Source organism: Giraffa tippelskirchi, chromosome 2 (genome assembly GCF_054371585.1).
Source record: "Giraffa tippelskirchi isolate mGirTip1 chromosome 2, T2T-mGirTip1v1.2.pri, whole genome shotgun sequence".
In the NCBI taxonomy this organism is placed as follows: domain Eukaryota; kingdom Metazoa; phylum Chordata; class Mammalia; order Artiodactyla; family Giraffidae; genus Giraffa; species Giraffa tippelskirchi.
In genome coordinates, this window is record NC_137276.1 from 37,919,317 (window position 1) to 37,946,138 (window position 26,822).

The 26,822-nt window shown below is 38.3% G+C and overlaps 1 protein-coding gene and 1 non-coding gene across 4 annotated transcripts in view; one reads left to right on the forward strand and one right to left on the reverse strand.

The window, feature by feature from the left end:
- LOC145531861 (uncharacterized) overlaps positions 1 to 26,822 on the forward strand; it is a 289,352-nt gene that overhangs the window by 104,158 nt on the left and 158,372 nt on the right. The gene's annotated exons all lie outside the window — the stretch shown is intronic.
- Positions 19,786 to 19,846, reverse strand: LOC145540017 (U7 small nuclear RNA). The gene has a single exon (XR_014078147.1). It is a non-coding gene; the product is annotated as a U7 small nuclear RNA (small nuclear RNA).

The following is a 26,822-nucleotide window of genomic DNA, read 5'->3' on the forward strand; positions in this document are numbered from 1 at the left end:
ACCATCTGCAGTGATTTTGGAGCCCCGCAAAATAAATAAAGTCTGACACTGTTTCCACTGTTTCCCCATCTATTTCCCATGAAGTGATGTGACCAGATGCCATGATTTTAGTTTTCTGAATGTTGAGATTTAAGCCAACCTTTTCACTCTCCTCTTTCTCTTTCATCAAGAGGCTCTTTAGTTCTTCTTCACTTTCTGCCATAAGGATGGTGTCATCTGCATATCTGAGGTTATTGATATTTCTCCGAGCAATCTTGATTCCAGCTTGTGCTTCCTCCAGCCCAGCATTTCTCATGATGTACTCTGCATATAAGTTAAATAAGCAGGGTGCCAATATACAGCCTTGACGTACTCCTTTTCCTATTTGGAACCAGTCTGTTGTTCCATGTCCAGTTCTAACTGTTGCTTCCTCACCTGCATACAGGTTTCTTAAGAGGCAAGTCAGATGGTCTGGTATTCCCATCTCTTGAAGAATTTTCCACACTTTATTGTGATCCACACAGTTAAAGGCTTTATGTGTAGACATTTAAGACTTCTGGTGATCAAAGTCTCAATAATTGTCCAAGAGAATCCTCACATAAGGAAGGAAAAACTGCCTGGATGACATTCATTCATTCTTCTTTCTTTCCTTCATTCACTCATCAGTAGATGAGTTTTCAGTGCCAACTGTGCCCATTCACCATTGGAGCATGCTGGGTATAACAGTACTGCACTTAAGGATCAGAAGAATCTCAGCTTTAATGTCACCTCTAATACTTCCTCTCTGTGCATGTTTTTGTCCTGGTTTCCTCTCTGTTCCCTATAAAAGAATTCTAGTCCCTCTACTTCTAAAAATGGGGCTTCCTGGGTGGCTCAGTGATAAAGAATCTGCCTGCCAATGCAGGATATAGGGGTCCAATCCTTGGGTCAGAAAGATCCTCTGGAGAAGGAAATGGCAACCCACTTCAGTATTCTTACTTGGAAAATTCCATCGACAGAGGAGTCTGGCAGGCTATACAGTCCAAAGAGTCCCAAAGAATCAGACATGACTGAGCGGTTGAGCACAAACACACACTCTTCTAAAAATAGGCTTGAACATATGACTTGCTTTAGCCAAAGAAATGTGACTGGAGCATTGTACCCTAAGTCCCAGCCAAAGCTTTAAGAGCTATATGTGGTTCCACCATTGCCCTTTCACCTCGGCCATGCAAATGAGACAGAGCTACTCCTTCAGTCTGGGTCCTGGAATAAAGGAGATATGAGACACAGTCAAAGGTATTTCACTGCCTGCCGAGTCCAGCTCCAGCAGCCAGGGAATCGCCCTGAAGGGATGAGCGGTGTCGGCAGAGAATGATGCAGCCTCTGAGTCAAAGAGCGGAACTGCATGTTTATTTTAAGCATCAGGTTTTCTTTTATACTTTTACAAAAGCATTAGGTCAGAGGTTTGACATCTTTAGTTTCCCCTCACCCAGATTTACTGTCTCCATAAATCATTGTTGTCCTTCAGAGTTCCTTCTTAAGTGTCCTTGTGATTACATTGTAACTCAAGTTTGTCTCTGGGCTGCATACCACATTCCTCAGTTTATTTCTTATCTTTCTAAATCCTGCTTAAGCTCATTATCTCCTAAAAAGGCTTCTAGCTATTAGTATCTCTAAAATTCCTGGTCTCTATAAGCTATAGTAAAATATGCCAACACTACAACATACCTTAAACTTTTAGCTTCTAACTATTCTTAATTATTCCTAAACCCTAAACTCAGCAAACTTCTTTTGCCATAAACATTTCCCTCACAAGCAGGTTTCAGATAACAATGTTTCCCATGGCCTCAAGCTTCGGCCTATGTGCTCATCCTGGAACATTCTTTGTAAAGATCCTTGAACAAATGTCAATAGTTAACTTTATGGATTATAACATTCTTTCCAGCCAACTCAACCGAAGGAAGGAAAGGACAAGTCAGAATCACAAGACCTAACTCCATCCCGGGACCGTGCCTGCGGGATGAGGAGAGGGGGCTGGGGCCGTGCCTCCATTTTGTCAGTAATGCCTAACGTGGCTCCCGACAACTGCCACCCTGTACATGAGTAAGAAGGAGACACTTGTCTTTGTAACCCTTCACCAACTCCCAGAGCTTGCTCAAACTCATGTCCATTGAGTCAGTAATGCCATGTAACCATCTCATCCTCTGTCATCCCCTTCTCCTCCTGCCTTCAATCAAATAATTGTTGGCACTCTAAATATATGATATTCCAAAGTCTAGAAGTATCTGTGTTTCTTCATCCCTGCACAAAAGTCTTTCAATGGAAACAGAGAACTTGGGGACACTTGGCATAAATTATGCTTTCTTCATTCCTGTTTATTAAAAAAAAATAAAGTTGATATCCAGACAATCAATGAAGGATACTAGTAAGATATAAAAAACCATATCCTTAAGTCTTTATTCCTTTAAGGTGGCACCTCTTTACCTCTCTGCTCACACACATTTATTACATAAATCTCACATTGCTCTTGTCTTTCCTCTCTCCTTTGCATAATACCACTTTTACAGAATTTCTAGTTTTTGTCTGAAGTCTCAGAATTCTGAGGAGCATCCTGAGGACCACTAGGTGTGAGTGGCAGAGGCAGGCGACTGTTGACCTAGTGTGGGCACAAGGTTAAGAGCAGCTTCAAACTTTGCCCTCACTTCCCTAGAGAGGGAAAGCTCATCGGTGGGTTGGAAGGAAATGTAGCACCAAGACCAGTGGGCTAGTTTCTGTTGGATGGAGGAGAGTAGTGAAGCATATGTATTATCTAGTTAATCTTCACCACAACCTTACCACATGCATATCATTATTTACATTTTACAAATGAGAAATCTGAGTCTCAGAATGGTGACATTTTTGTAAGATTGGTATCAGCCAGAAGCAGTTCCACAACCCAAGGCTTTCCATTTCAAATCTCTCAGTCTTTTCCATCATATGCTTTATCTGGGCATTTCCAGCTTATATATGGTGCCCTGGCAAGTACAAAACTAAGTGTTATTTTGGCCACAGCATTTAAACACCATATTTTATTTTTTAGCATGTAAGGGAATTCAACTTCAGTGAGATCTGCTGGATTTTGTTTCATGGCAGGGGATTTGAGGAGTAGGCAGAGAAGGTTGGATGGTGATTAGGATTTCAGTTTTAATGGTTTTAAAAAGTAAAATGAAAGTTTCATCAGATATCGGGGAGAGCCTAAATTTGTTTACATGGCACAGCTGAAATGAGACCGATATGAAAATCAGAAAGATCATGAAATACTAAACTTTCTGTAGGATTAATTCTGGTATGTATAGAAAAAAAGGCAATTGTTAAAAGTAGGATCAGTGGCTTTTATAATGGAAAGTAACTTCATTATTATTCTCTGAGTTGTCTGTTTATCAATACTTTCTTTTGTCTCACAGAATAATTTTTTTTTTTACTCCCATCTTCTCTTCCTCTGGCTTGTGTAGACCAGTAATCCAGGTTATTGGCTTCAATGGGTTTGGTAAATAGAAAAGTCTGAGACAGTTAAAACTTCTGCTTGTAAAATAGCCTTGAAAGTCCCTTAGAGAGTGGCTGAGGAAGTTTTGAGCTGACTAGCATCTCCTGAGTAGAAATCTCAAAAGACAAATACCAGAGAATGGAAAAAGTTTGATTAAGGTGCTTTTAAGTAATATAAAAATGTTGCATTTTACTGTCAGTTAGCAGATATATATATATATTTTTCCTGGAAGACATCAAAATGCAATGAAAGTGTTTTGCTGTTGAAAAGATGAGTTCCAATCCAGCCTCTTCTGTATACTAGCTTCCAGATCTCAGGAAGTCATGTAACTTTTTTTGTCCTCTTATAAGTCAATGAGCAAAAGGTACTCAGAACTTTGGTATACAGTAAGTACAGAGCAAATGTTTGCTGTTATCATTATTGGTGACAAATTGAAATTAGAATGGAGTAATCACTGTTCAGGTATACAAAAATCGAGTCAGGTGGACATTGAGAAACTGGCCTCATACACATCCTTGTACCACTGAGAAAATTCAAGTTAATCTTACTCTCTACTTAACCCAAGGATACCAGCAGCTTTCAAAACAATATCTGCTAACTGCAACCTTGTATTTCAAGGTCCTTCCGCCTTGCAACGATGCAGTCATTTCAGACTTCAACCCATTCTCGCTTAACAAGCGCCCTTACTTTTCTGCCAGCTCCAATCATAGTTCTTGATACACAATTCATGTAACTAACTGTGGCTTTGCAGTTTTTGTCTGTATAAGCCTCCCTCATTTTGTAGTCCAGTGGACCACAATTCAAGTACTTCTTGAATCTGTGTCTTCCAGGCTGCAGTCTTAACAAAGCCCAAATAAACACCTCTTTATTCAAATGGTTATGCAGATTTGAATAATTTTATTTTTATTTTATGATATATTTTTAATTGGAGAATAATTGCTTTACAATATTGTGTAGGTTTCTGCCATACAGTAACATAAATCAGCCAAGGTATACACACGTTCCCTCCCTGTTGAACCTCCCTCCCCTGCCATCCCATCCTACCCATCTAAGTTGTCACAGAGGTAGATGCAAACCCCACTAAATTGAAGCGGCCTCTTGAGCCTGTTCTGAAACTATATATTGCTTCTCTTTATCCTGCAATTTGCCATCCAACCCTTTTATGATTTTAGACAAAGAAATGGCTTAAACATTCTGAAGAAGATTCTCCCACTTCTCATGAATAGTGATAATTTCCTATAGAAAAAGCATTCTAATTTAAAATATATTTATTTTTCATCTTACATAAAAGAGAAAGACACACTCAAGGAGCCTCAATCACTTCTCAAGTAGGACTGCAATTGTCATTTATAATGAAGAATTTTTTTTAACGTTTCCTATTCATTGAAAGTTCTTATCAACAGATGTTATTGATTTATAGTGTTAGTCTAAGAAGAAATTTAGATTTGACTCATGGTCTGTCTTGACATGCATGTAACAAAGTATGTCTTTTAAAATTTACTTTATAGAGGAAGAAACATTTTAAGAACAGAAAAATACAGAATTTTAAACTTAGCTGGGAAGACTTAATGTCACTTTACCTTACTCTAAGTGACCAGAACTGAATTAGTACAACTTCAGGGAAAAAATGCTTTTTTGTATCAATTATAATTAAAATGAGAGACTTTGATCTATTTATCACTGACAGAGATACAGCCCACATCTCTGGGGAACTGATGGCAAAAGCTGATGAGAGAGCTTATTGTGGTCTTGAAGCTCTTTCCTTTGAACTTACAGTCCAAAATCAATAGAATTGGTTATAAACCCCAAGTAAAAGTTGAGTCATGGGAAATAAGGGTCAAAAGTCTGCATTCTCTTATTATGTGTTCATTTAGGAGGAAACAAAACTGAACAAAACAAAATAGTAGTGAGAGGAACTGAGTTCTTGGTCTGACATGCTTTTTTCTACATGGCACTGTGCTGATCAGTGATTCTTGGTGAGAGAATAATCTTCCTTCACCAAGGAGAATTATGCACTTTACTTTCAGAAGGGACAGACTTGGAGTGGAGAAGGATGGCAGGACTTCCACCTGTCCAGCCAGAGAAATGGAATCAATCCTGCTGACCAGTGAGGTGACAGATGGCCCTTAGAGGTTGATGCCACTTTTTGCAATGAGAAAATTTAGAATATGACTAAGTGAGCAGGTGACAGAGAGGTGGTGGAGGAAGGAATACTTAGAAGTGAGGAAACTACAAGCTGAGAATCCAAGGTGTTAGATGAAGTGCTAAATTCACCAAAATGAGAGGAGGTATAGTTGGTTGGCCCTTATTTCTACACAGAAACCAACATCATTATATCCACTTAACTGCGTTTTCTTATTTTACTTTTGCCCCAGTATTTCCTGCTGCTAAATTCATGTTACTGGGAACCACACGTTGACATTTCTGTTCCCTTTGCTCAAAACCAATCATGGCTGCTTACTATTGGTAACACTAGGAAAAAGTGTTTCTTATTCTACATTTCTAGGTCTTCTGAAACACCCATCCTTTCCGCCATATTTAAATCATCTTTCCCCTTTACTCTCTACTCTCCATTCTCTTATTTTGTACTGACTCTTTCAGAGTGTGCGAGACCTTCAGAAATCATTGGCTGTATGAGTGAATTGTCAAGATAGGTATTGATAAAAACCTTAATTAAGATGATTCATGAGGCATTTTTTAAAGGAAAACCCTAAAGAGATTAATATGTTACTAACTTAATATGCTAGGGGAAAACTGTGATAGCACAGATTCTGTTGTCTAGTAATTATTTGAGTGTTTTTTCTTTCCAGGTAATTGCCCTGGACAAAAGGGCAACAGATGTTTCTCTACTTCTAAACAACTTTCTTTTCCTTTTTTGGTATCTATCTCTTAAGGGTTCACAGGTAGGCTTTTCATAATAGAATCAAAGACTGGTTTGTTCACTTCCAACCATCTTGTCTCTTCATCCTCATTCCTACATTTTTGATATTCTCAGTTTCAGCTCACATATTCTGTAGTTCTACATATTCTTTCTCTCTGCTCATATACAATATTTGGAATTCTATATTTATTGTTCCAGTTAGTCTTGTCACATTGGTTCTTCATCAATAATTTTTGAATAATAAAAGCATTTGGCATTTTTTAAATTTACTATTTTTAACTGAAGGATAATTGCTTTACAGAATTCTGTTGTTTTCTGTCAAACATCACAAGAATCAGCCATAGGTATACATATGTCCCCTCCCTCTGGAACCTCCCTCCCATCTCCTTCCCCATCCCACCCTTCTAGATTACAGAGCCCCTGTCCACTTAGCATATTTTTATACCAAATACACCTGATGATTCTTCTCAGTGGGACCAATTATCAATCATTTTAGGATGACTTTTTTTTCTGTTGTAACTATGAAGTGTTTTTTTTTCTGATCATAATTTTATCTAGTTCTACGTGCTCATTATAGGAAATCAGGAACATAGCTAAAACTAAAAATGAAACCAAAATAAATAAAAACTCCACTCATTATCCTTGTACCCAATGATGAACATTGTTTTGTTATATACCTTCCTGGTTTTAAATTTTTTCTGCTTGTTCAGGTAACAGGGTGACTAAGAAATAAATGTGTACTCACATCACTTTTCTCCATTTCCACCAATAGAAAAGAGAATTGATTTCCCTTTTACCTCCTCCCAACCATTGTGAAAACCGAGAACTTTAGGGCTTAATTCCCTTTATGAGGATTCAATGGGTCCCTGAAGAGTCTGAAAGGGAAGAGTCAGAAGCAAAGAGCCAGGGGAATTTTAATGCTTCCCCCTGAACTAGGGAGCAGTGAAGAAAGATCTCTAGACCGGAAAATAGTTATCAGGTTCCAAATGTGTGTCAGTGTGCAGGACCACTGTGAGAAATATCCCTGAAGTTTCCAGAAGCAGAGAGACAAATGAGAGAGAGACAAATGGTAAGGACCATACTTGATAGGAATATCCTGTAGCTGAGGAGCCCTGAAAAAATGATAATTATTGTAGATTAATAACTTGATCCCTATATCTATATTCTGTAACTATTAAATCCAATATTATTTTTAAGTTCCTTGAGGTAGAATGAGGCCCTAAGAATGACAGTGAGTGAGTAGGGGATTGAGGACATTAAAGTAATTAAAGAAATCTAGGAATGCATCATTTCCTATAGCCTGATGCTGCTGCTGCTAAGTCACGTCAGTCGTGTCCGACTCTGTGCGACCCCATAGACGGCAGCCCACCAGGCTCCCCCGTCCCTGGGATTCTCCAGGCAAGAGTACTGGAGTGGGTTGCCATTTCCTTCTCCAGTGCATGAAAGTGAAAAGTGAAAGTGGAGTCGCTCAGTCGTGTCCGACTCAGTGACCCCATGGACTGCAGCCCGCCAGGCTCCTCCGTTCATGGGATTTTCCAGGCAAGAGTACTGGAGTGGGGTGCCATTGCCTTCTCCCTATAGCCTGATATTGGTGTCTAAAATTCTTTCTCTGTGTGTCTCTCTTTGTCTTCTCGGTCCCTTCTCTCTCCCTGAATACATGGGCACATGCAGTGTCCATATACATAAAATAAAGTTAAATTCATAATTTACCAATCTTAACTTGCTTTAAAAATAATTAAACATAATGATCATTTCCTAGTTCCAAGTATTCCCAAACATGGTATTTTATGGCTGCATGATTTTCCACCATCTATGTAGCTGTTGTATACTTTATCAGTTCCCTTAATGGTGGTGGAACATGGTTGTTTCTAGATTCCCCTAATCTAAAAGTGCTTTAGTGACTAAATAGCATGGTGCTATTGCTATTTAGTCACTCAGTTGTGTCTGATTCTTTGAGACTCCATGAACTTTATTTAGCCTACCAGACTCCTCTGTCCATGGCATTTCCCAGGCAAGAATACTGGAGCGGGTTGCCATTTCTTTCTCCAGATTTTCCTGACCCGGTGTTGAACTGGCATCTCCTGCTTGGCAGCAGATTATTTACCACTGAGACACCTGAGAATAGTTTTCACATAACTTTGATGTATAGCTCTCATTGATTCTTCAGAATACATGTATTCCTGAAAGTGGGATTACTGAATTAAAGGAAACATTCTCTTTTAGATTTTTTATACCTAATTACAAATCACCCTCCAGAATACTTGTAATAACATATCACACAACAATCTGTGAGAGTGCCATATTTCCCTTCATTTGAGAAGGGATTGAAGATTTGAACCATGTTACTTCTGAAAGAACCACTTCTGGTATACTCTGACAAATTCTAACTAGCTAGTATTGTGCTAGAGTAATGGATACAATAATGGTGCTGATGTTTTCTGAGTTTTTGAGAAAGTAGAATGTAATGGATTCTGAAGACTGCCTAACAAAATTGATGTTGATTTCTGGGGGAAAAAATTTAGAATAGATGCATTATTAGAAAGCTCATGACTGCTTGAACATTCATTTGGCTTTACAGATTTACTTGGATAAATTGAATCACAGCAGCACACAGCCAATTTAATGACATTTCCACCCCCTAATAGAAATCTGTTTAATTAGGTGCTGTGGTACTGACTGTATCTATTTAAAGAATGTCCTTTAATCTTCTTCCTGGATTTGGAAATCCTGATAACTGTTGTTTTAAGATATTCTTGAATCATGCAGGGTGTCAGGCAATGACTCATTGATAAGACTGTACCTTAGACAAGTCAGACATTGGGACTGATTGGACCCCAAAAAATAACATCATGAGTAAAAACTGTGTGGGTAATATAAAAGTAAATAATTGGCTGACTATGATGATTCATTGATTATCTTTAAAAAGCTATATTAAAATATCAAAATCTCATCTCTCATATGATTGTGGGGAACTTGAAAAGGAAACCTTGGTATATGACCCATTAGAAGGTGTGGACATATGCCAACTCCCAAAATATCTTTAGCTTACTCAGGTCCAGATGGGATCAGTGATAACTACTGAAAGACAGAAGTTTTGACAAAGATGATTCTGGGTACATAATAGAAAAGTTGCTGCCTCCACTTGAAGAATACTTGGCATTTATCTCTCAGTTTCAAGTTTTTGAAAGGTCCGAGTCTTAGCAAGAATTCACCTAAGAAAAATTACTGAAAGTGAACCACTAAACAGGACAGCTCATTATCTTATAGGTTGTTCTAGATAATTGTTACGACAATTCTTATGGCAATTTATGGACTCCAAGAGTCCATGGAAAAAATGAGGTAATGTTTTCAAGTCTTCCATGAGGTGAAAACTTAAATAGATACATTTTAACCTTAAAAGGCAAGATGAGGGAGATTCTAGGAAGGCAGTAGAGGAAGTATAGTTGAAGTAACTTCCCAATCCCCATAGATAGAATTAGATAGCAAAACTAAAAGACTATGGATAACAAAAATAGCACTCTTTTTAACCCCAAAGTACAAGTTTGTGACAAAAAAACTGCCAACTTCTAGAACTTCCTAGTGTCATAATTTCTGAAGGAGGAAGCATAAATGGAGTAACTAAAAAATGGAGTGACCTAAAGAATATAGGGAGCTTCAACGGTGGCTCAGCAGTAAAGAATATACCTGCAGTGTAGGAGACATGAGTTCGATCCCTGGAGAAGGAAATGGCAACCTGCTCCAGTATTCTTGTCTAGGAAATCCCATGGACAGAGGATCCTGGTGGGCTCTAGTCCATGGGGTCACAAGAGTTGGACACAACTTAGCTACTAAACCACCACCACCACCAAAGAATATAGAATCTCAACCCAGGCACTCGCTTAAAAGCATGGGAGGCCAACTTGAGAAAAACATCTAAAGCTGAGAATGGTTTTGACCACTTGAAAAGTAGAGACACATGAGGGACCCACAGGATAGTCTAAAGAAATTGAGCAGTTTAGGCCCTGTGAACTTTGACACTGAGCAGGACTTCCTTCCAAGAGAGGGTTCAAGAGTGAAGAGAAATTAGTGGGAGTGGAATCAAAATTGAATAGGGTATGGGCAATAGAGACAAAAGACTGAGAAGATGAAGATAAAAATTGAGAGGGAAACAGAGCTAGAAAGCTTCAGAAAGCAAGTCACCAAATTCTTGCTCACAACAATAGAGGACACAGGGGACTTGTTAGACTGGAAAAAAAAAATTCCTTAATTATACCTTCTGAAAGTCCAAGAAAATTAGCTGCAAATAGAATTGACCAGCATCTACTGTATTAAGAACAAATCCCACAAAAATTACTATAGAAAAGAATACAGAGCAAAATAACATCCTTGTAGATAATCAGATAGGCATCCCATAAGAAAATATAAACTGTAACTTACTGTTTCAAAACAAAAATATAAATATATGATTTAAAGAGCAATATGAATAAGGATTAGAAAAACTTAGAAATGGGAGGACAGAACTAAAGGAAGAATTAGAAATAAGGGGGAAAATAATTTTAGAAATTAAGACTGGACTAAAAAATACAGTGGAGAAAGATGAATAAACACAGTAAATAATGCCTTAATATAAATAAAAATAAAAAGGAAATGAAGTGAAAAGAATTCAAGAGAAAATAACCAATACTGAAGATAGACAAAGAAAATCCAACACATAAGTAATATGCATTCCTGAAGAAAATGCCAAAGCAAGGCGGAAAATATGAAAAACTATAATTCAGGAAAGATTTTCTGAATTAAAAATGAAATATCTTTAGCTATAATTTGAAAGAGTATACCGTGTACCTATGAATATCAGCTTAGAACAATCAACAGAAAGGTACTTTTTAGTGTCAACCCTAAAAATAAAGTATTTGTTTATCTAGACAAAAATAGTAAATAAAAAATAATACTAGGTTATCTTCAAACTATTAGACGGTAGTACCAATTCTACCTCTGCTTTATTGACTATGCCAAAGCCTTTAACTGTGTGGATCACAATAAACTGAGGAAAATTCTGAAAGAGATGGAAATACCAGACCACCTGACCTGCCTCTTGAGAAATCTGTATGTAGGTCAGGAAGCAACAGTTAGAACTGGACATGGAACAACAGACTGGTTCCAAATAGGAAAAGGAGTACGTCAAGGCTGTATATTGTCACCCTGCTTATTTAACTTATATGCAGAGTACATCATGAGAAACACTGGGTTGGAGGAAGCACAAGCTGGAATCAAGATTGCCAGGAGAAATATCAGTAACCTCAGATATGCAGATGACACCACTCTTATGACAGAAAGCAAAGAAGAACTAAAGAGCCTCTTGATGAAAGTGAAAGAGGAGAGTGAAAAAGTTGGCTTAAAGCTCAACGTTCAGAAAACTAAAATCATGGCATCTGGTCCTATCACTTCATGGCAGATAGAGGGGCAAACAGTGGAAACAGTGGTTGACTTTATTTTTGGGGGCTCCAAAATCACTGCAGATGGTGATTGCAGCCATGAAATTAAAAGACACTTACTCCTTGGAAGGAAAGTTATGACCAACTTAGATAGCATATTAAAAAGCAGAGACATTACCTTGCCAACAAAGGTCCATCTAGTCAAGGTTATGGTTTTTTCAGTGGTCATGTATGGATGTGAGAGCTGGACTATAAAGAAAGTTGAGCGCCAAAGAACTGATGTTTTTGAACTGTGGTGTTGGAGAAGACTCGAGAGTCCCTTGGACTGCAAGGAAATCCAACCAATCCATCCTAAAGGAAATCAGTCCTGGTTGTTCATTGGGAGGACTGATGTTGAAGCTGAAACTCCAATACTTTGGCCACCTCATGAGAAGAGCTGACTCATTTGAAAAGACCCTGATGCTGGGAAAGATTGATCGCAGGAGGAGAAGGGGACAACAGAGGATGAGATGGTTGGATGGCATCATCGACTCGATGCACATGGGTTTGGGTAGACTCTGGGAGTTGGTGGTGGACAGGGAGGCCTGGCGTGCTGCGGTTCATGGGGTCGCAAAGAGTCGGACATGACCGAACGACTGAACTGAACTGAACCAATTCTGGGAAAAATTGAAGGCAGGAGGAGAAGAGGACCACAGAGGATGAGATGGTTGGATGGCATCACCAATTCAATGGATGAACTTAGGGAAATTCCAGGAGATGGTAAGGGACAGGGAACTCTTGCGTGCTGCGTTCCATGGGGTCACAAAGAGTCGGACACAACTTGGCATCTGAACAATTACAAAAATTTTGTACCAGAGAAAATTGTCTTAATATATAGGAAAGGACTTTATATACAGCAAAGCTGACTTTCAAGTATGAAAGAGCACATGTGTTGTTGGCATACAAGATATAGCATGCTCTTGCCATGCTCCCTGTCTGGGGAATTAAATAGCAAAGTTCAGAAAATCCACATGTAGAGAGATACATCAATATGACTGGTGGTGAGCACCAAATATACACTTACTTATAGAATTAATAGTTATAATTCTATAATTAATAGAATTAATTAATTCCAGTAGTCATGTATGAATGAAGAAGGCAGAGCACTGAAGAACTGATGCCTTCAAATTGTGGTGTTGCAGAAGACTCCTGAGAGTCCCTTGGACAGCAAGGAGATGAAACCAGTCAATCCTAAAGGAAATCAGCCCTCAATATTCATTGGAAGGACCGATGCTGAAGCTGAAACTCCAATATTTTGGCCACTGATATGAAGAACTGACTCAGTGGAAAAGACCCTGATGCTGGGAAAAACTGAGGGCAAGAGGAGAAGGGGGCAACAGAGGATGAGATGGTTGGATGGCATCATTGACTCAATGGACATGAATCTGAGCAAACTCCAGGAGATAGTAAAGGACAGGAAAGTCTGGAATGCTGCAATCCATAGGATTGCAAAGAATTCGATATGACTTGCTGGCTGAACAACAATGAATAGAATTAATAGTGAATGTAAGTAGAAGGGAGAAAATATAGTATGTAATGGCTATATGCCCTTGTATGCAAATATGCTATGGAAAAATCCACACACACATACACAAAATAAGGGAAATGGAAACAACCAAAAAAATTTCTTAATTGTTTTCAGTTACCATAATTGGTGGTAATAGAATTGGTGTTATGTACATAATTAGAAGTAAAGTAAATGGGCAATTATGAGACTATTCTTCTATTGTCACCACTGTAGCTGAGAAGCAGAACTCTTGGTAAAAAGTATGGTGTTTTAGATGTGATAAAGGAGAGATTAAGGAAAAAGGTGGTATACCAACTAAGTCAACCCTTATTTACATTTTCAATTTCAGAACACACACTCTTTTATATATGTGTTTGTGTGTGTGTGTGTGTGTGTGTATACACACATACATATGACTTTTGTCTCTCTGGAAAGCTCTTCCTCCGGCTATATGCTTGGTTACCTCCCATGCTTTTTCAAACCTTGATATAAATATTACCTTATCAATGAAGCTAATCCTAACTCTGCAATGTGCCCCACAATCCAGTCTCCCTTATCTTGCTCTACTTTTTATTTTCTCTGTAGCATATATCCTTGTCTAACATACTATACAATTTATAAACTTATTATGTATATTACATATTGCTTGTTTCCATTGCTAGAATATGAGTTTCTGTAGCGCAGAAATATTTCTCTGTAGTTCAGTGATGTAGCTCAGACATCTAGAACACTTAGAAGGTGCTCAAGTGTTGGATATGTTGGATGAATTGTTGAATTTCATTATACTATTAGTAACTAAAAGTTTGTTTTGTTTGAATTACCTTCACTAATACAGATACTACCCTGGCTCACATAGTAGAGAAAACCATTTTCAAACTCAGTTGAAAGCTGTTGGAGATACTTTCACTGGATTGCAATTTACGTGCTTCTGTCTAAATCCAGGGAGAACTAGACTATGTAGATGCTCATTCAGTGCCATAGGGTATAATTAAAAGAAGTAGTCAAGTGAGTGAAATGAACTCTCACATTTTAGATTATTACTAGCAAAGGCCAAAAGCAAACTTTATAAAATAAAAACAAGTTACAAGCATACTTCATTTTATTGTTCTTTGCAGATATTGTATTTTTTTTCAATCTGAAGGTTTGCAGTAGCCCTACAAATAACAAGTCTATCACTGCCATTTTTCCAACAGCATTATCTTTTGATTAAGGTATTGTACATTGTTATTTTTTTTAGACATAATGCTGTTGCATACTTAATAGGCTACAGTATAGTCAAAACATAACTTTTATAGGCATTGGGAAATCAACAAATTCATGACTTACATTACTGCAATACTCACTTTGTTGTAGTAGTCTGGAACGAAACTGCAATTTCTCCAAGTCATGCCTTAAAGAACATAAAAACATCTTGTAGAACAGTGAGAATAAATATAGTTCTCTACTCTATACTGTTTCTAGGAAATTATTTTTAAAAATTGATCCCTCAAGGACTCTTTGTAAAGCATCAAAATGTACTATTTGAAATTATCATTATAGACTAAAACATTCTAGTTTTGTAATCTATCTAGACAATAGATTGTTTTATAAAGCATGTTCCCGGGAGAAAGGTAAGGTGTGCACTTGAATCAACAGAGGGATTTTAATACAGTATTTAAATCTAGACGTTTAAAAATAAGAATGTAAAAGATGTTCTCCATTCCCCATTTAAAAAATTTAGTTTTCTCATGTATGTATATTGTATACTTTTTAATGCAATATTTGAAGACATTTGTCATTTGGTACAGGGGACACCAGCATCAGAGGCTCTGTGTCATGTATCTTTCATCTATCCTTCCAGATATACTCTCTACCCTGCCTCACCCCTACCTGTGCTGGCACTCTGGCCATAGGGACTATATCAACCTATCCATAGCCCTCTAGTTTCTGTTTTGTTTTCAGCCAATAGGGAGCTCTGGCAGGAGATCAGAATGAGGTAGGGAAGTGAAGGAGTGAAGTGAGTGCATGTATTTCTCTTGGCTGTCTTTCTGAAAGATTGTCTTGATTCGGCTGCCTTCAAAGCCATTGTCTCTTGGTCAGTGCTCCTCCCAAGCGTTATAGCTCTTCCAAAGTAGCCTATGTGAAACTACATGTTATTGGTTAAATCTGCATGTCTTTGTGTTATTTACCTTGCATTTCTAGCAAAGTTGACCATAGTTTCATATTCCTGTTCCTTTGTTCATTCTTCTGTAGGGTTATTCAGTTGTAGAGTTTCCCTACAAATTCAGAGCAACAATTCTTTTTTGTCATACACATTGCAAATAACATTTTTTGGTCTTTGACTCACCTTTTGAATTTATTCGTCATTGGTGCTGTGTAATAGATACGATTTTAATTTTAATACAGTATAGTTACCAATTTTTATTTGTGGTTTGTTCTTTTTTGTGTGCTTTACTTAAAGGTTTCTTTTCTATCCTTGTGTAAAAGATAGTTTCCTATGTTTTCTTCTTAAATTATTAAAATTTTGTTTTTGACATTTGGGACTTTATTTATTCAAACTCCTCCAAAGTCTACAGAAACAGCAATAAAATAAATAAAACTCATTGTTTTCCTTAGCATCATTTTGAATTTATCTACTATAATTGAGTTCCTTATTGAATTATATTGATGAAAGATATGAGAGATACCTTTAGAAAGCCTTAAACTTAATTTTAATCTGCCACTTACCTGTTATGTATATTTCAGTTGCATAATCATTATTAACCTTATATTTATTCATCTATGAAACTGGAGTAATTATAAACTGTCTCACTAGACTAAAAATTAAATTATTGTGATTATACTTTACAAACTGGAAAATTATAAATATATTTTAATTAATATTCTTTATTGATTTTTCTATCAGGATTCCCTGATAGGATGTCCTGACTGGCATTAGTTTTCTATTCATTCATTAAACTAATACATACTGATCAGCTAACATTAGCCAATTTCATTCATTAAATTCTCTACTTTCTTCCTCAGGAGTAAGTTTTAGAAGCCTGGCTTGGAGAATTTTGAGCATTATTTTACTAGCATGTGAGAGTTGTGTGGTAGTTTGAGCATTCTTTGGCATTGCTTTTCTTTGGGATGGTAGTGAAAGCTGACCTTTTCCAGTCCTGTGGCCGCTGCTGAGTTTTCTAAATTTGCTGGCATATTGAGTGCAGCACTATCACAGCATCATCTTTGCTCCTGTTACTTCAGTAACAGAAGTAAATTTTAGAGCCAGCTTAGGTGAAAGAAGAAAAGCAACAGTTATCATTCTACTTTGAAATTGCTAAATGAAAGATTTACTTTGTGTCTCTGTAAGATTCAACATCACCAGATGGCCAACATCAAAATCAGATTGATTATATTCTTTGTAGCCAAAGATAGAGAAGCTCTATACAGTCAGCAAAAACAAGACTGGGAGCTGACTGTGGCTCAGATCATGAACTCCTTGTTGCCAAATTCAGACTGAAATTGAAGATAGTAAGCAAAACCACTAGACCATTCAGGTATGACCTAAATCAAATCCCTTACAATTATACAGTGGAAGTATAGAGAAATACATTTAAGGGACTAGATCTAATAGACAGAGTGCCTGAAGAACTATGGACAGAAGTTCGTGACATTGTACAGGAGACAGGGATCAAGACCATCTCCAAGAAAAAGAAATGCAAAAAAGCAAACTGGCTGTCTGAGAAAGCCTTACAAATAGCTGTGAAAAGAAAAGAAGTGAAAACCAAAGGAGAAAAGGAAAGATATTCCCATTTGAATGCAGAGTTCCAAAGAATAGCTAGGTGAGATAGGAAAGCCTTCCTCAGTGATCAGTGCAAAGAAATAGAGGAAAACAATAGAATGGGAAAGACTAGAGATCTCTTCAAGAAAATTAAAGATACCAAGGGAACATTACATGCAAAGATGGGCTCAATAAAGCCCATCTTTATTGGTATGGACCTAACAGAAGTAGAAGATATTAAGAAGAGGTGGCAAGAATACACAGAAGGACTGTACAAAAAAGATCTTCATAACCCAGATAATCACGATGGTGTGATCACTCACCTAGAGTCAAACATCCTGGAATGTGAAGTCAAGTGGGCCTTGGGAGGCATCACTACAAACAAAGCTACTGGAGGTGATGGCATTCCAGGGGAGCTATTTCAAATCCTCCAAGATGATGCTGTGAAAGTGCTGCACTCAATATGCCAGCAAATCTGGAAAACTCAGCAGTGGCCACAGGACTGGAAAAGGTCAGTTTTCATTCCAGTCCCAAAGAAAGGGAATGCTAAAGAATGCTCAAACTACCGCACAATTGCACTCATCTCGCACGCTAATAAAGTAATGCTCAAAATTCTCCAAGCCAGGCTTCAGCAATATGTGAACTGTGAACTTCCAGATGTTCAAGCTGGCTTTAGAAAAGGCAGAGGAACCAGAGATCAAATTGCCAACATCTGCTGGATCATCGAAAAAGCAAGAGAGTTCCAGAAAAGCATCTATTTCTGCTTTATTGACTATGCCAAAGCCTTTGACTGTGTGGATCACAATAAACTGTGGAAAATTCTGAAAGAGATGGGAATACCAGACCACCTGACCTGCCTCTTGAGAAATTTGTATGCAAGTCAGGAAGCAACAGTTAGAACTGGACATGGAACAACAGACTGGTTCCAAATAGGAAAAAGAGTATGTCAAGGCTGTACATTGTCATCCTGCTTATTTAACTTATATGCACAGTACATCATGAGAAATGCGGGGCTGGATGAAGCACAAGCTGGAATCAAGATTGCCGGGAGAAATATTAATAACCTCAGGTATGTAGATGACACCACCCTTATGGCAGAAAGTGAAAAGGAACTAAAGAGCCTCTTGATGAAAGTGAAAGAAGAGGGTGAAAAAGTTGTCTTAAAGCTCAACATTCAGAAAACTAAGATCATGGTGTCTGGTCCCATCATTTCATGGGAAATGGATGGGGAAACAGTGAAAGCAGGGGCTGACTATATTTTGGGGGGCTCCAAAATCACTGCTGATAGTGATTGCAGCCATGAAATTAAAAGATGCTTGCTCCTTGGAAGAAAAGCTATGACCAACCTAGACAGCATATTAAAAAGCAGAGACATTACTTTGCCAACAAAGGTCCATCTAGTCAAGGCTACGGTTTTTCCAGTAGTCATGGATGGATGTGGAAGTTTGAGTATAAAGAAGGCTGAGTGCCGAAGAATTGATACTTTTGAACTGTGGTGTTGGAGAAGACTCTTGAGAGTCCCTTGGACTGCAAGGAGATCCAACCAGTCTATTCTATAGGAGTTCAGTCCTGAGGGTTCATTAGAAGGACTGATGTTGAAGCTGAAACTCCAATACTTTGGTTACCTCATGCAAATGAGTCACCTGATGACTCATTGAAAAAGACCATGATGCTGGGAAAGGTTGAAGACAGGAGGAGAAGGGGACGACAGAGGATGAGACGGTTGGATGGCATCACTGACTCAATGGAGATGAGTTTGAGTAGACTCCGGGAGTTGGTGATGGACAGGGAGGCCTTGCGTGCTGTGGTCCATGGGGTCGTGAAGAGTTGGACATGACTGAGGGACTGAACTGAACTGAATTTATTATCCACATGTTTTTAATTGTTTTCAGTTTTTACCTAGATGCCTGTTGAATCAATTACATGATTTTATCCATTATCTAGCTCGCAACCAATCACCTTGTAAGACTTATGGACATAGCCAGTGCACTGCCACTTTGAAAACCATAAGGTCAGATTGGTCAACTCTGGTGGGTAAGATGCTGGAAATATCAGGATTTTTAGCACCATCAGCTAGCCATTTTGACTACCATGTCAATTGATTCAGATTGACTGAGAAGCAATTTTATGAACTCTGTGGGGAGTATGTGTTGCTATAACTGAAAACCTCAGCTCCCAAGTGGCTTACTTTGGTCATTCAACCTTAATGAGAAAGGATAGGAATCACTGTGTTCACCTTGTTACCATGGTGACCAATTCTGCTAAATAGAAATCCTGGAAAATGCCCATCATAAGGTTGTATGTTGTTTAAAAAGCGTGAGTAGTAAAACATATGTTTATATCATAGAGTTGGTCTCACTGAGGGTTAAGTTATGTTCCTAATGTGTGGCCAGAGGTTTTGTATCACTCTCTTTTCAAAAAGTGAAAAGTCTGATATATAGGCATTCTTGTTCATGCATATCAGCATATATCTTTCCACAGATTATTTTGAGCAGGGGTGGTTTCTGGTGGGTCTTTCCAGGTGGCTCAGTGGTAAAGAATCCACCTGCTAATCCAGGAGACCAGAAGACATGGGTTTGATCCCTGGGTCAGGAAGATCCCCTAGAGGAGGAAATGGCAACCCATTCCAGTACTCTTCCCTGGAAAAATCCCATGGACAGAAGAGCCTGGTGGGCTACAGTCCATGGGTGTGCTAAGAGTCCGACTCAATGAGCACGCATGCTAACTAATGGTTTCTGCTGAGGCCCAGAAAACCTGATAGACAAATTCTAAAAGAGCTATAACACTTCCACAGAGTATTTTAAATTAGTTTCATGTTGTATTTCGTGTTGAGGGGAAAAAAAAAATCTCTGAAACATACCAACCAAATCTTTGAAAAATGGTTACATACATAAAATCTATCATCTTAAAACATTTATTTTTATTGAGAAATAATTGGCATATAAAATTGTGTGAATTTAAGGTGTATGATATGTTGATTATATACTGCACTATAAATACCACCATAGCATTAGCTATTATCTTTCTCATGTTGCATAGTTATTTCTTTTTTGTTGAGAGACCATTTAAGATCTAGTCTCTTAAAACCATTGAGGTGTATAATACAATATTGTTAACTATAACCAGTAGATTAGAGAGATCTCCAGAACTTACTCATCTTCTAACTGGAAATTTGTACCTTTTAATGAACATCTCCCCAAACTGAGTAATCCTCAACCCCTGACAACCACTTTTCTACTCTCTGCTTCTAGAAATTTGGCTCTTTAAGTTACACGTATGCACGTTATCATAGAGTATTTATTGTTCTCTCTGATTTATCTCACTTAACATAATGCTTTCGAAATCTGTGTTATCAGAAATAGAATTTCTTTCTCATGGCTGAATAATATTTCATTTTGTAGGAAGATAGATATAGAAGATATACATAGGTGTATACATAGATATATGTGTCTTCTGTCCATCCATTTATGGAGATTTAGGTTGTTTCCATGTCTTGGTTATTGTGAATAATGCTGCTGTGAGACTGCAGATATCTTTTCAATATCCTGCTTTCATTACTTTGGATATATACTCATAAGTGGGATTGCCAGTCAAATGGCATTAATAGTTCCATTTTAAGTATTTTAAAGAACTTTCATTTTTTTTCCATAGTGGCTGAATCAATTTATATTTATATATAAATAGTGCACAATTCTCCACATCCTCACTTGTTAAATCACTTGTTAAATCTTGTCTTCTTGATGATAGTCAGTCTAATGGGTGTTAGGTGATATCTTATTGTGGTTTTGATTCGCATTTATCTGATGATTAGTGATGCTGAGAATCTTATCTATGTACCTGTTGTCCACTTGTATGTATTCTTTAGAAAAATTTCTCTTCATTCTTCTGTCCATTTTAATTATTATTATTGAATTATATGCGTTCTTTATATATTTTGGATATTAATCCTTTATCTAGTATATGGTTTGCAGATATTTTCTCCCATCCAAAGGTTATGTTTTCATTGGTTTGTTGTTTCTTTTGCTGTGCAGAAGATTTATAGTTTGATGGTCTCCCATTTGTTTATTTTTTATTTTGTTACCATGCTTTTGGCATCATATCCAAAAAAAAAAATCAGTGCCAACAGCAACATGAAGGTTTTTCCCTATGCTTTCTTCTAGGATTTTACAATTTCAGATATTTTGTTGAAGCCTCTAATCAATTTTGAACTAATTTTTGTGACTAATCTAATATAGGAGTCCAATTTCACTTTTCTGCATGTGACTATCCAGTTTTTTAATACCACTTGTTGAAGAGACTATTCTTTCCCACTCAGTATCCTTGGCTCTGTTGTTAACTATTATTTGATCATATACATAGGCCTATTTTTTAATCTCTATTTTGTTCCACTTTTGTGCAGTTCTATTTTTATGCCAAGTTAGTATACTGTTTTAATTGCTATAGCTTTTTAGTGTAGTTTGAAATCAGAAAGCTTAATGCTTCCAGCTTTGTTCTTCTTTCTCAAGATTGCTTTGGCTGTTTGGGGTCTTCTGTTCAGCTCAGTTAAGTCTAGTCACTCAGTCGTGTCCGACTCTTCGAGACCCCATGGACTGCAGCACACCAGGCCTCCCTGTCCATCACCAATTCCCAGAGTTTACTCAAACTCATGTCTATTGAGTTGGTGATGCCATCCAAACATCTCATCCTCTGTCATCCCCTTCTTCTCCTGCCTTCAGTCTTTCTCAGCATCAGAGTCTTTTCAAATGAGTCAGCTCTTCGCATCAGGTGGCCAAAGTATTAGAGTTTCAGCTTCAACATCAGTCCTTCCAGTGAACCCTTCCAGTGAACGCTCAGGACTGATCTCCTTTAGGATGGACTGGTTGGATCTCCTTGCAGTCCAAGGAGATAGTCCAAGACTGTGTCAAGAGTCTTCTCCAACACCACAGTTCAAAAGCATCAATTCTTCAGCACTCAGCCTTCTTTATAGTCCAACTCTCACATCCATCCATGACTATTGGAAAAACCATAGCCTTGACTAGATGGGCCTTTGTTGGCGAAGTAATGTCTTTGCTTTTCAATATGCTGTCTAGGTTGGTCATAGCTTTTCTTCAAAGGAGCAAGCATCTTTTAACTTCATGGCTGCAATCACCATCTGCAGTGATTTTGGAGCCCCAAAATATAGTCACCCCTGTTTTCACTCTTTCCCCATCTATTTGCCATGAAGTGATGGGACCAGATGCCATGATCTTAGTTTTCTGAATGTTGACCTTTAAGCCAACTTTTTCACTCTCCTCTTTCACTTTCATCAAGAGGCTCCTTGGTTCTTCTTCACTTTCTGCCATAAGGGTGGTGTCATCTGCATATCTGAAGTTATTGATATTTCTCCCGGCAATCTTGGTTCCAGCTTGTGCTTCCTCCAGCCCAGCGTTTCTCATGATGTACTCTGCATATAAGTTAAATAAGCAGGGTGAGACTATACAAAGGGGTCTTCTGTGATTCTATATAAATTTTAAAATTGTTTTTTTTTTATTTCTGTAAAAATGTCACTGGAATTCTGATAGACTTTGCATTGAAACTATAGATGGCTTTGAGTAAAATGGACTCTTTTAGTAACACTAATTCTTCCTATCCATAAACAAGAGCTATTTTTCTATTTGTTTATATCTTCTTTAATTTCCTTCATCAAAGTCTTGTAGTTTTCATTATATAGGTCTTTTACTTTTTTGTTTAATTTATTTATGAGTCTTTTATTGGTTTTGATGCTACTATGAATGGCATTGTTTTTCATTTCTTTTTAAGATATTTGATTATTAGCATATAGAAATGCAATTGATTTCTGTATATTGATTTATATTCTGCAACTTTACTGAACTTGTTAATTAGTTTCAACAGTTTTTTTGTCTGAGTCTTTAGTATTTTGTATATATAAGATCATATTATCTGTAAAAAATCATAATTTTACTTTTTCCTTGACAATTTGGATGCCTTTTATTTACTTATCTTGCCTTGATTGCTCTGATGGGAACTTCCTGAACTACATTGAATAAGAGTGCTAAGAGTGGGCATCCTTGTCTTGTTCCCAATTTAGAGTAAAAATTTCAGCCTTTTACAGTTCAGTATAATGTTAGCTGTGGCCCTTGATATATATGGGCTTCCCTGATAGCTCAGTTGGTAAAGAATCCAGCTGCAGTGCAGGAGACCCTGGTTCGATTTTCCTGGGTTGGGAAGATTCACCGGAGAAAGGATAAGTTAGCCACTTCAGTGTTCTTGGGCTTCCCTGGTGGCTCAGCCAGTGAAGAATCCACCTGCAATATGGGTGACCTGGGTTCAATCCCTGGATTGGGAAGATCCCCTGGGGAAGGGAAAGGCTACCCACTTCAGTATTCTGGTCTGGAGAATTCCATGGACTATAGAGTCCATGGGGTCACAAACAGTTGGACACAAATGAATGACTTTCACTTTTGTTATATATGGCCTTTTTGGGGGGTAGATTGCATATCTCCACTTCACTTAGTTGTTCTTCTGGGATTTTATCTTGTTTTTTTATTTGGGACATATTCCTCCTGCATCTCATTTTGTCTAACTCTCTGTGATTGTGATTTCCATTCTGCAGGCTGCAAGGTTGTAGTTCTTCTTGCTTCTGCTGTCTGCCACCTGGTGGATGAGGCTAAGAAGTTTGTGCAGTCTTTTTGGTTGGAGGGACTGGTTCCTGCCCACTGGTGGGTAGAGCTGGGTTTTGTCCTTCTAGGGGGCAGGGCCATATCAAGGGGCATGTCTAGAGGGCTGTGGGCTCAGTAAGACTTTAAGCAGCCTGTCTGCTTATGGGTGGGGCTGTGTTTCAGCCCTGTTGATTGGCCTGAGGCATCCCAGCACTGGAGACTACAGGCTGCTGAGTGGTGCCAAGTATTGGTAAGAAAATGGCAGCCTTCAAGAGGCCAATGAGGACTCCCCAGAATTGCTGCCACCAGTGTCTTTGTCTCTGCAGTGAGCCACAGCCATCCCCTCTGTCTGTAAGAGACCCTCCATTACTATCAGGTCGTCTGGCCCAGTCTTTTTGAAGTCGCTGCTTTTTTCCCTGAGCCCTGGTGTGTGAAACCTTGTGTGTGCCATCCAAGAGTGGAGTTTGTTTCCCCCAGCCCTGTGGAATTACTGTGCTCAAAGCCCACTTGTCTTCAAAGCCATATTCTCTGAGGGCTCCTTCTCCTATCACCAGACCTCCAGGCTGGGGAACCTGACATGGGGCTCAGAACTTTCCCTCCTGTGGGAGATCCTCTGTGGTATAATTACTTTCCAGTTTGTATGTCACCCACCTGGCATGTATGAGATTTGATTTTATCGTGGTGTGCCCCCTCCTAGCATCTCACTGTGGCTTCTTTTTGTCTTTGGATGTAGGGTATCAGGTTGATGCAAGCTTCACTCTCTGGAATATAGCAGGGTTCAGGGAAGGACAGCTCATATAGTTTGAAGTCAAATGCCAAAATTGTATCAGTCAAAAGAAATCATAGGTCATGTGCAGTTTCAAGTAAGCTGGGAAATACAATCTTACTCTATGATCAGAAGGAGGAAAATCAGAAGTACTACATGGACAATACTAGGCAGTTGGAGAGATATCAATACTCAAGCCAGGATTCCTAGTACTATACTTACCATTCTGCCTGATGGTTTAAGTCAAAATGCCAGAGACAAGGAAGGATATTTGGCTGTCTAATAAGACAAAAATAGTGAATTCATAGGATATGCCAATCACAAATATTCTTGCATCTAACAATAGAGCTTCAAAATATAGGAAGCAAAAATTGACAGAATTAAAAAGAGAAATAGATAAATCCATTATCATAGTTGGATGATTTAATAGTCTTCTCTCAGAAATTGACAGATTAACTAGGCAGAAAGAGAGTAAAAACACGGATCTGGAAAATACTGTCAATTAGCATGATCTAACTGATATTTACAGTACAATACACATAGCAAATGCAAAATAGACACATTCTTTTAAAGTGCACGTGGAATTTCAACAAGATGTATCATTTGGGGGCCATAAAAGAACTCAATAAAGTTTTTAATGAAAATTTTCACATCTATCTTCTTACCATAATGGAACTAAATTAGATGCCAATAATAATAAGTTATCCAGAAACTTCAGTCTTTTTCCTGACTTTTTCTTTTCTGCTAATTAAAGCATGTGAGGGGTATATTAGCTATTTATTGCTGTATGACAAATTACTCTAAAATCTAGCACCCTAAAAGAATAAGAAATTGTTTTCTTACAATTTTGAGGGGCTGGGAGCCATTTAACTGGGTGATTCTGGCTCAGGGTCTCTCATGAGGTTGCAGTCAAGATGTGGACCATTATAGTCACTGATAGTCTTGACTGTGCTGTGCTTAATCTCTCAGTTGTGTCTGACTCTTTGCAACCCTATGGACTGTAGCCCACCAGGTTGCTCTGTCCATGGGAAATTCTCCAGGCAAGAATACTGGAATAGGTTGCCATGTCCTCCTCCAGGGGATCTTCCCAACTCAGGGATCGAACCCAGGTCTCCTACATTGCAGGTGGATTCTTTACCATCTGAGCCACCAGGGAAAGGCTTGACAGGGATGGAGAATCAGTTTGCAAACTCATTCACTTGACTAGTGGCAAGAGGCCTCAGTTCCTTGCCATATAGCCTTCTCCACAGGGCTGCTTATGGGATGGTGATTGGCTTCCCCAGAGCAAAAATCTGAGAGAGAGATAAAACAACTAAGGTGGAAACTGCAGCATCTTTTATAACCTAATTATATCATCAGTTATGCACTATTTTATTGGTCATGTAGAACAGCCCTTGGAACAATGTAGGAATGCTTTATAAAGATGCAAGTACTGGTAGGTGACATTCATTGGGGACCGCCCAGAAGGCTGGCTACTACAGGAAGCTTTTAAAAAGTATTTAAGCCCTGGTTCAACCTCAGATCTATTGACTCAGAGTCTTTGGGGATTGGGCACTTGTTTTATTTTTCCTCTTAAGCTCCCAAAATGCTTCTCAATGTACAGTGTTGAGGAATATTACATAGTAGAGGAAATCCATTCTTTATCATCAAATAATATTTGTGCGTCAAGATCTGGTTAAACTTGATGGAACTCCAATCCTAAAAGGCAGAAAAGGAGTCATAAAAGGGACATAGGTTTACAAATCAATTAATCAAACAAATTCAATCTGTAGATCAAAACATATGTTTTGAAACATATTAATGTAAATTTCCATAACACCACTGAATATTTGCAACCTTTGCAAGCAGCTCATACATTTAAAGTTCTCCGGATTATTTCAACGAGCAGCCAAGTTTGGGAACCAAATCTTTAGATGATACTCACCACTGGAGCTTACTTTCTTTCTACCTAGTTTGTTGTTAGGCTTTCCAGGTGATGCCTCGTGGTAAAGAACCTGCCTGCGGGAGACATAAGAGACATGAGTTGAATCCCTGGGTCAGAAAGATCTCCTGGAGGAGGGCATGGCAACCCACTCCAGTATTCTTGCCTGGACAATCCCATGGACAGAGGAGCCTGGTAGGCTACAGTCCATGGGGTTGCAAAGAGTCAGACATGACTGAAGTGACTTAGCACCCATGCAGTTTGTGGTTGGGAAGGCTCTTGGGCTCACTCAGACTTTCTGAAAGGATGCTTTCATTTAACTGGCCATCCAGAGAAATACTAAAGCTGGGGTTGGAAGAAGCCAGCTTCAGCTCTGGGAAGAAGAGACAGTATTCCATGTTCCAGGGCAGCTTTTCAAAGCTGCACACAAGGTTTTCAT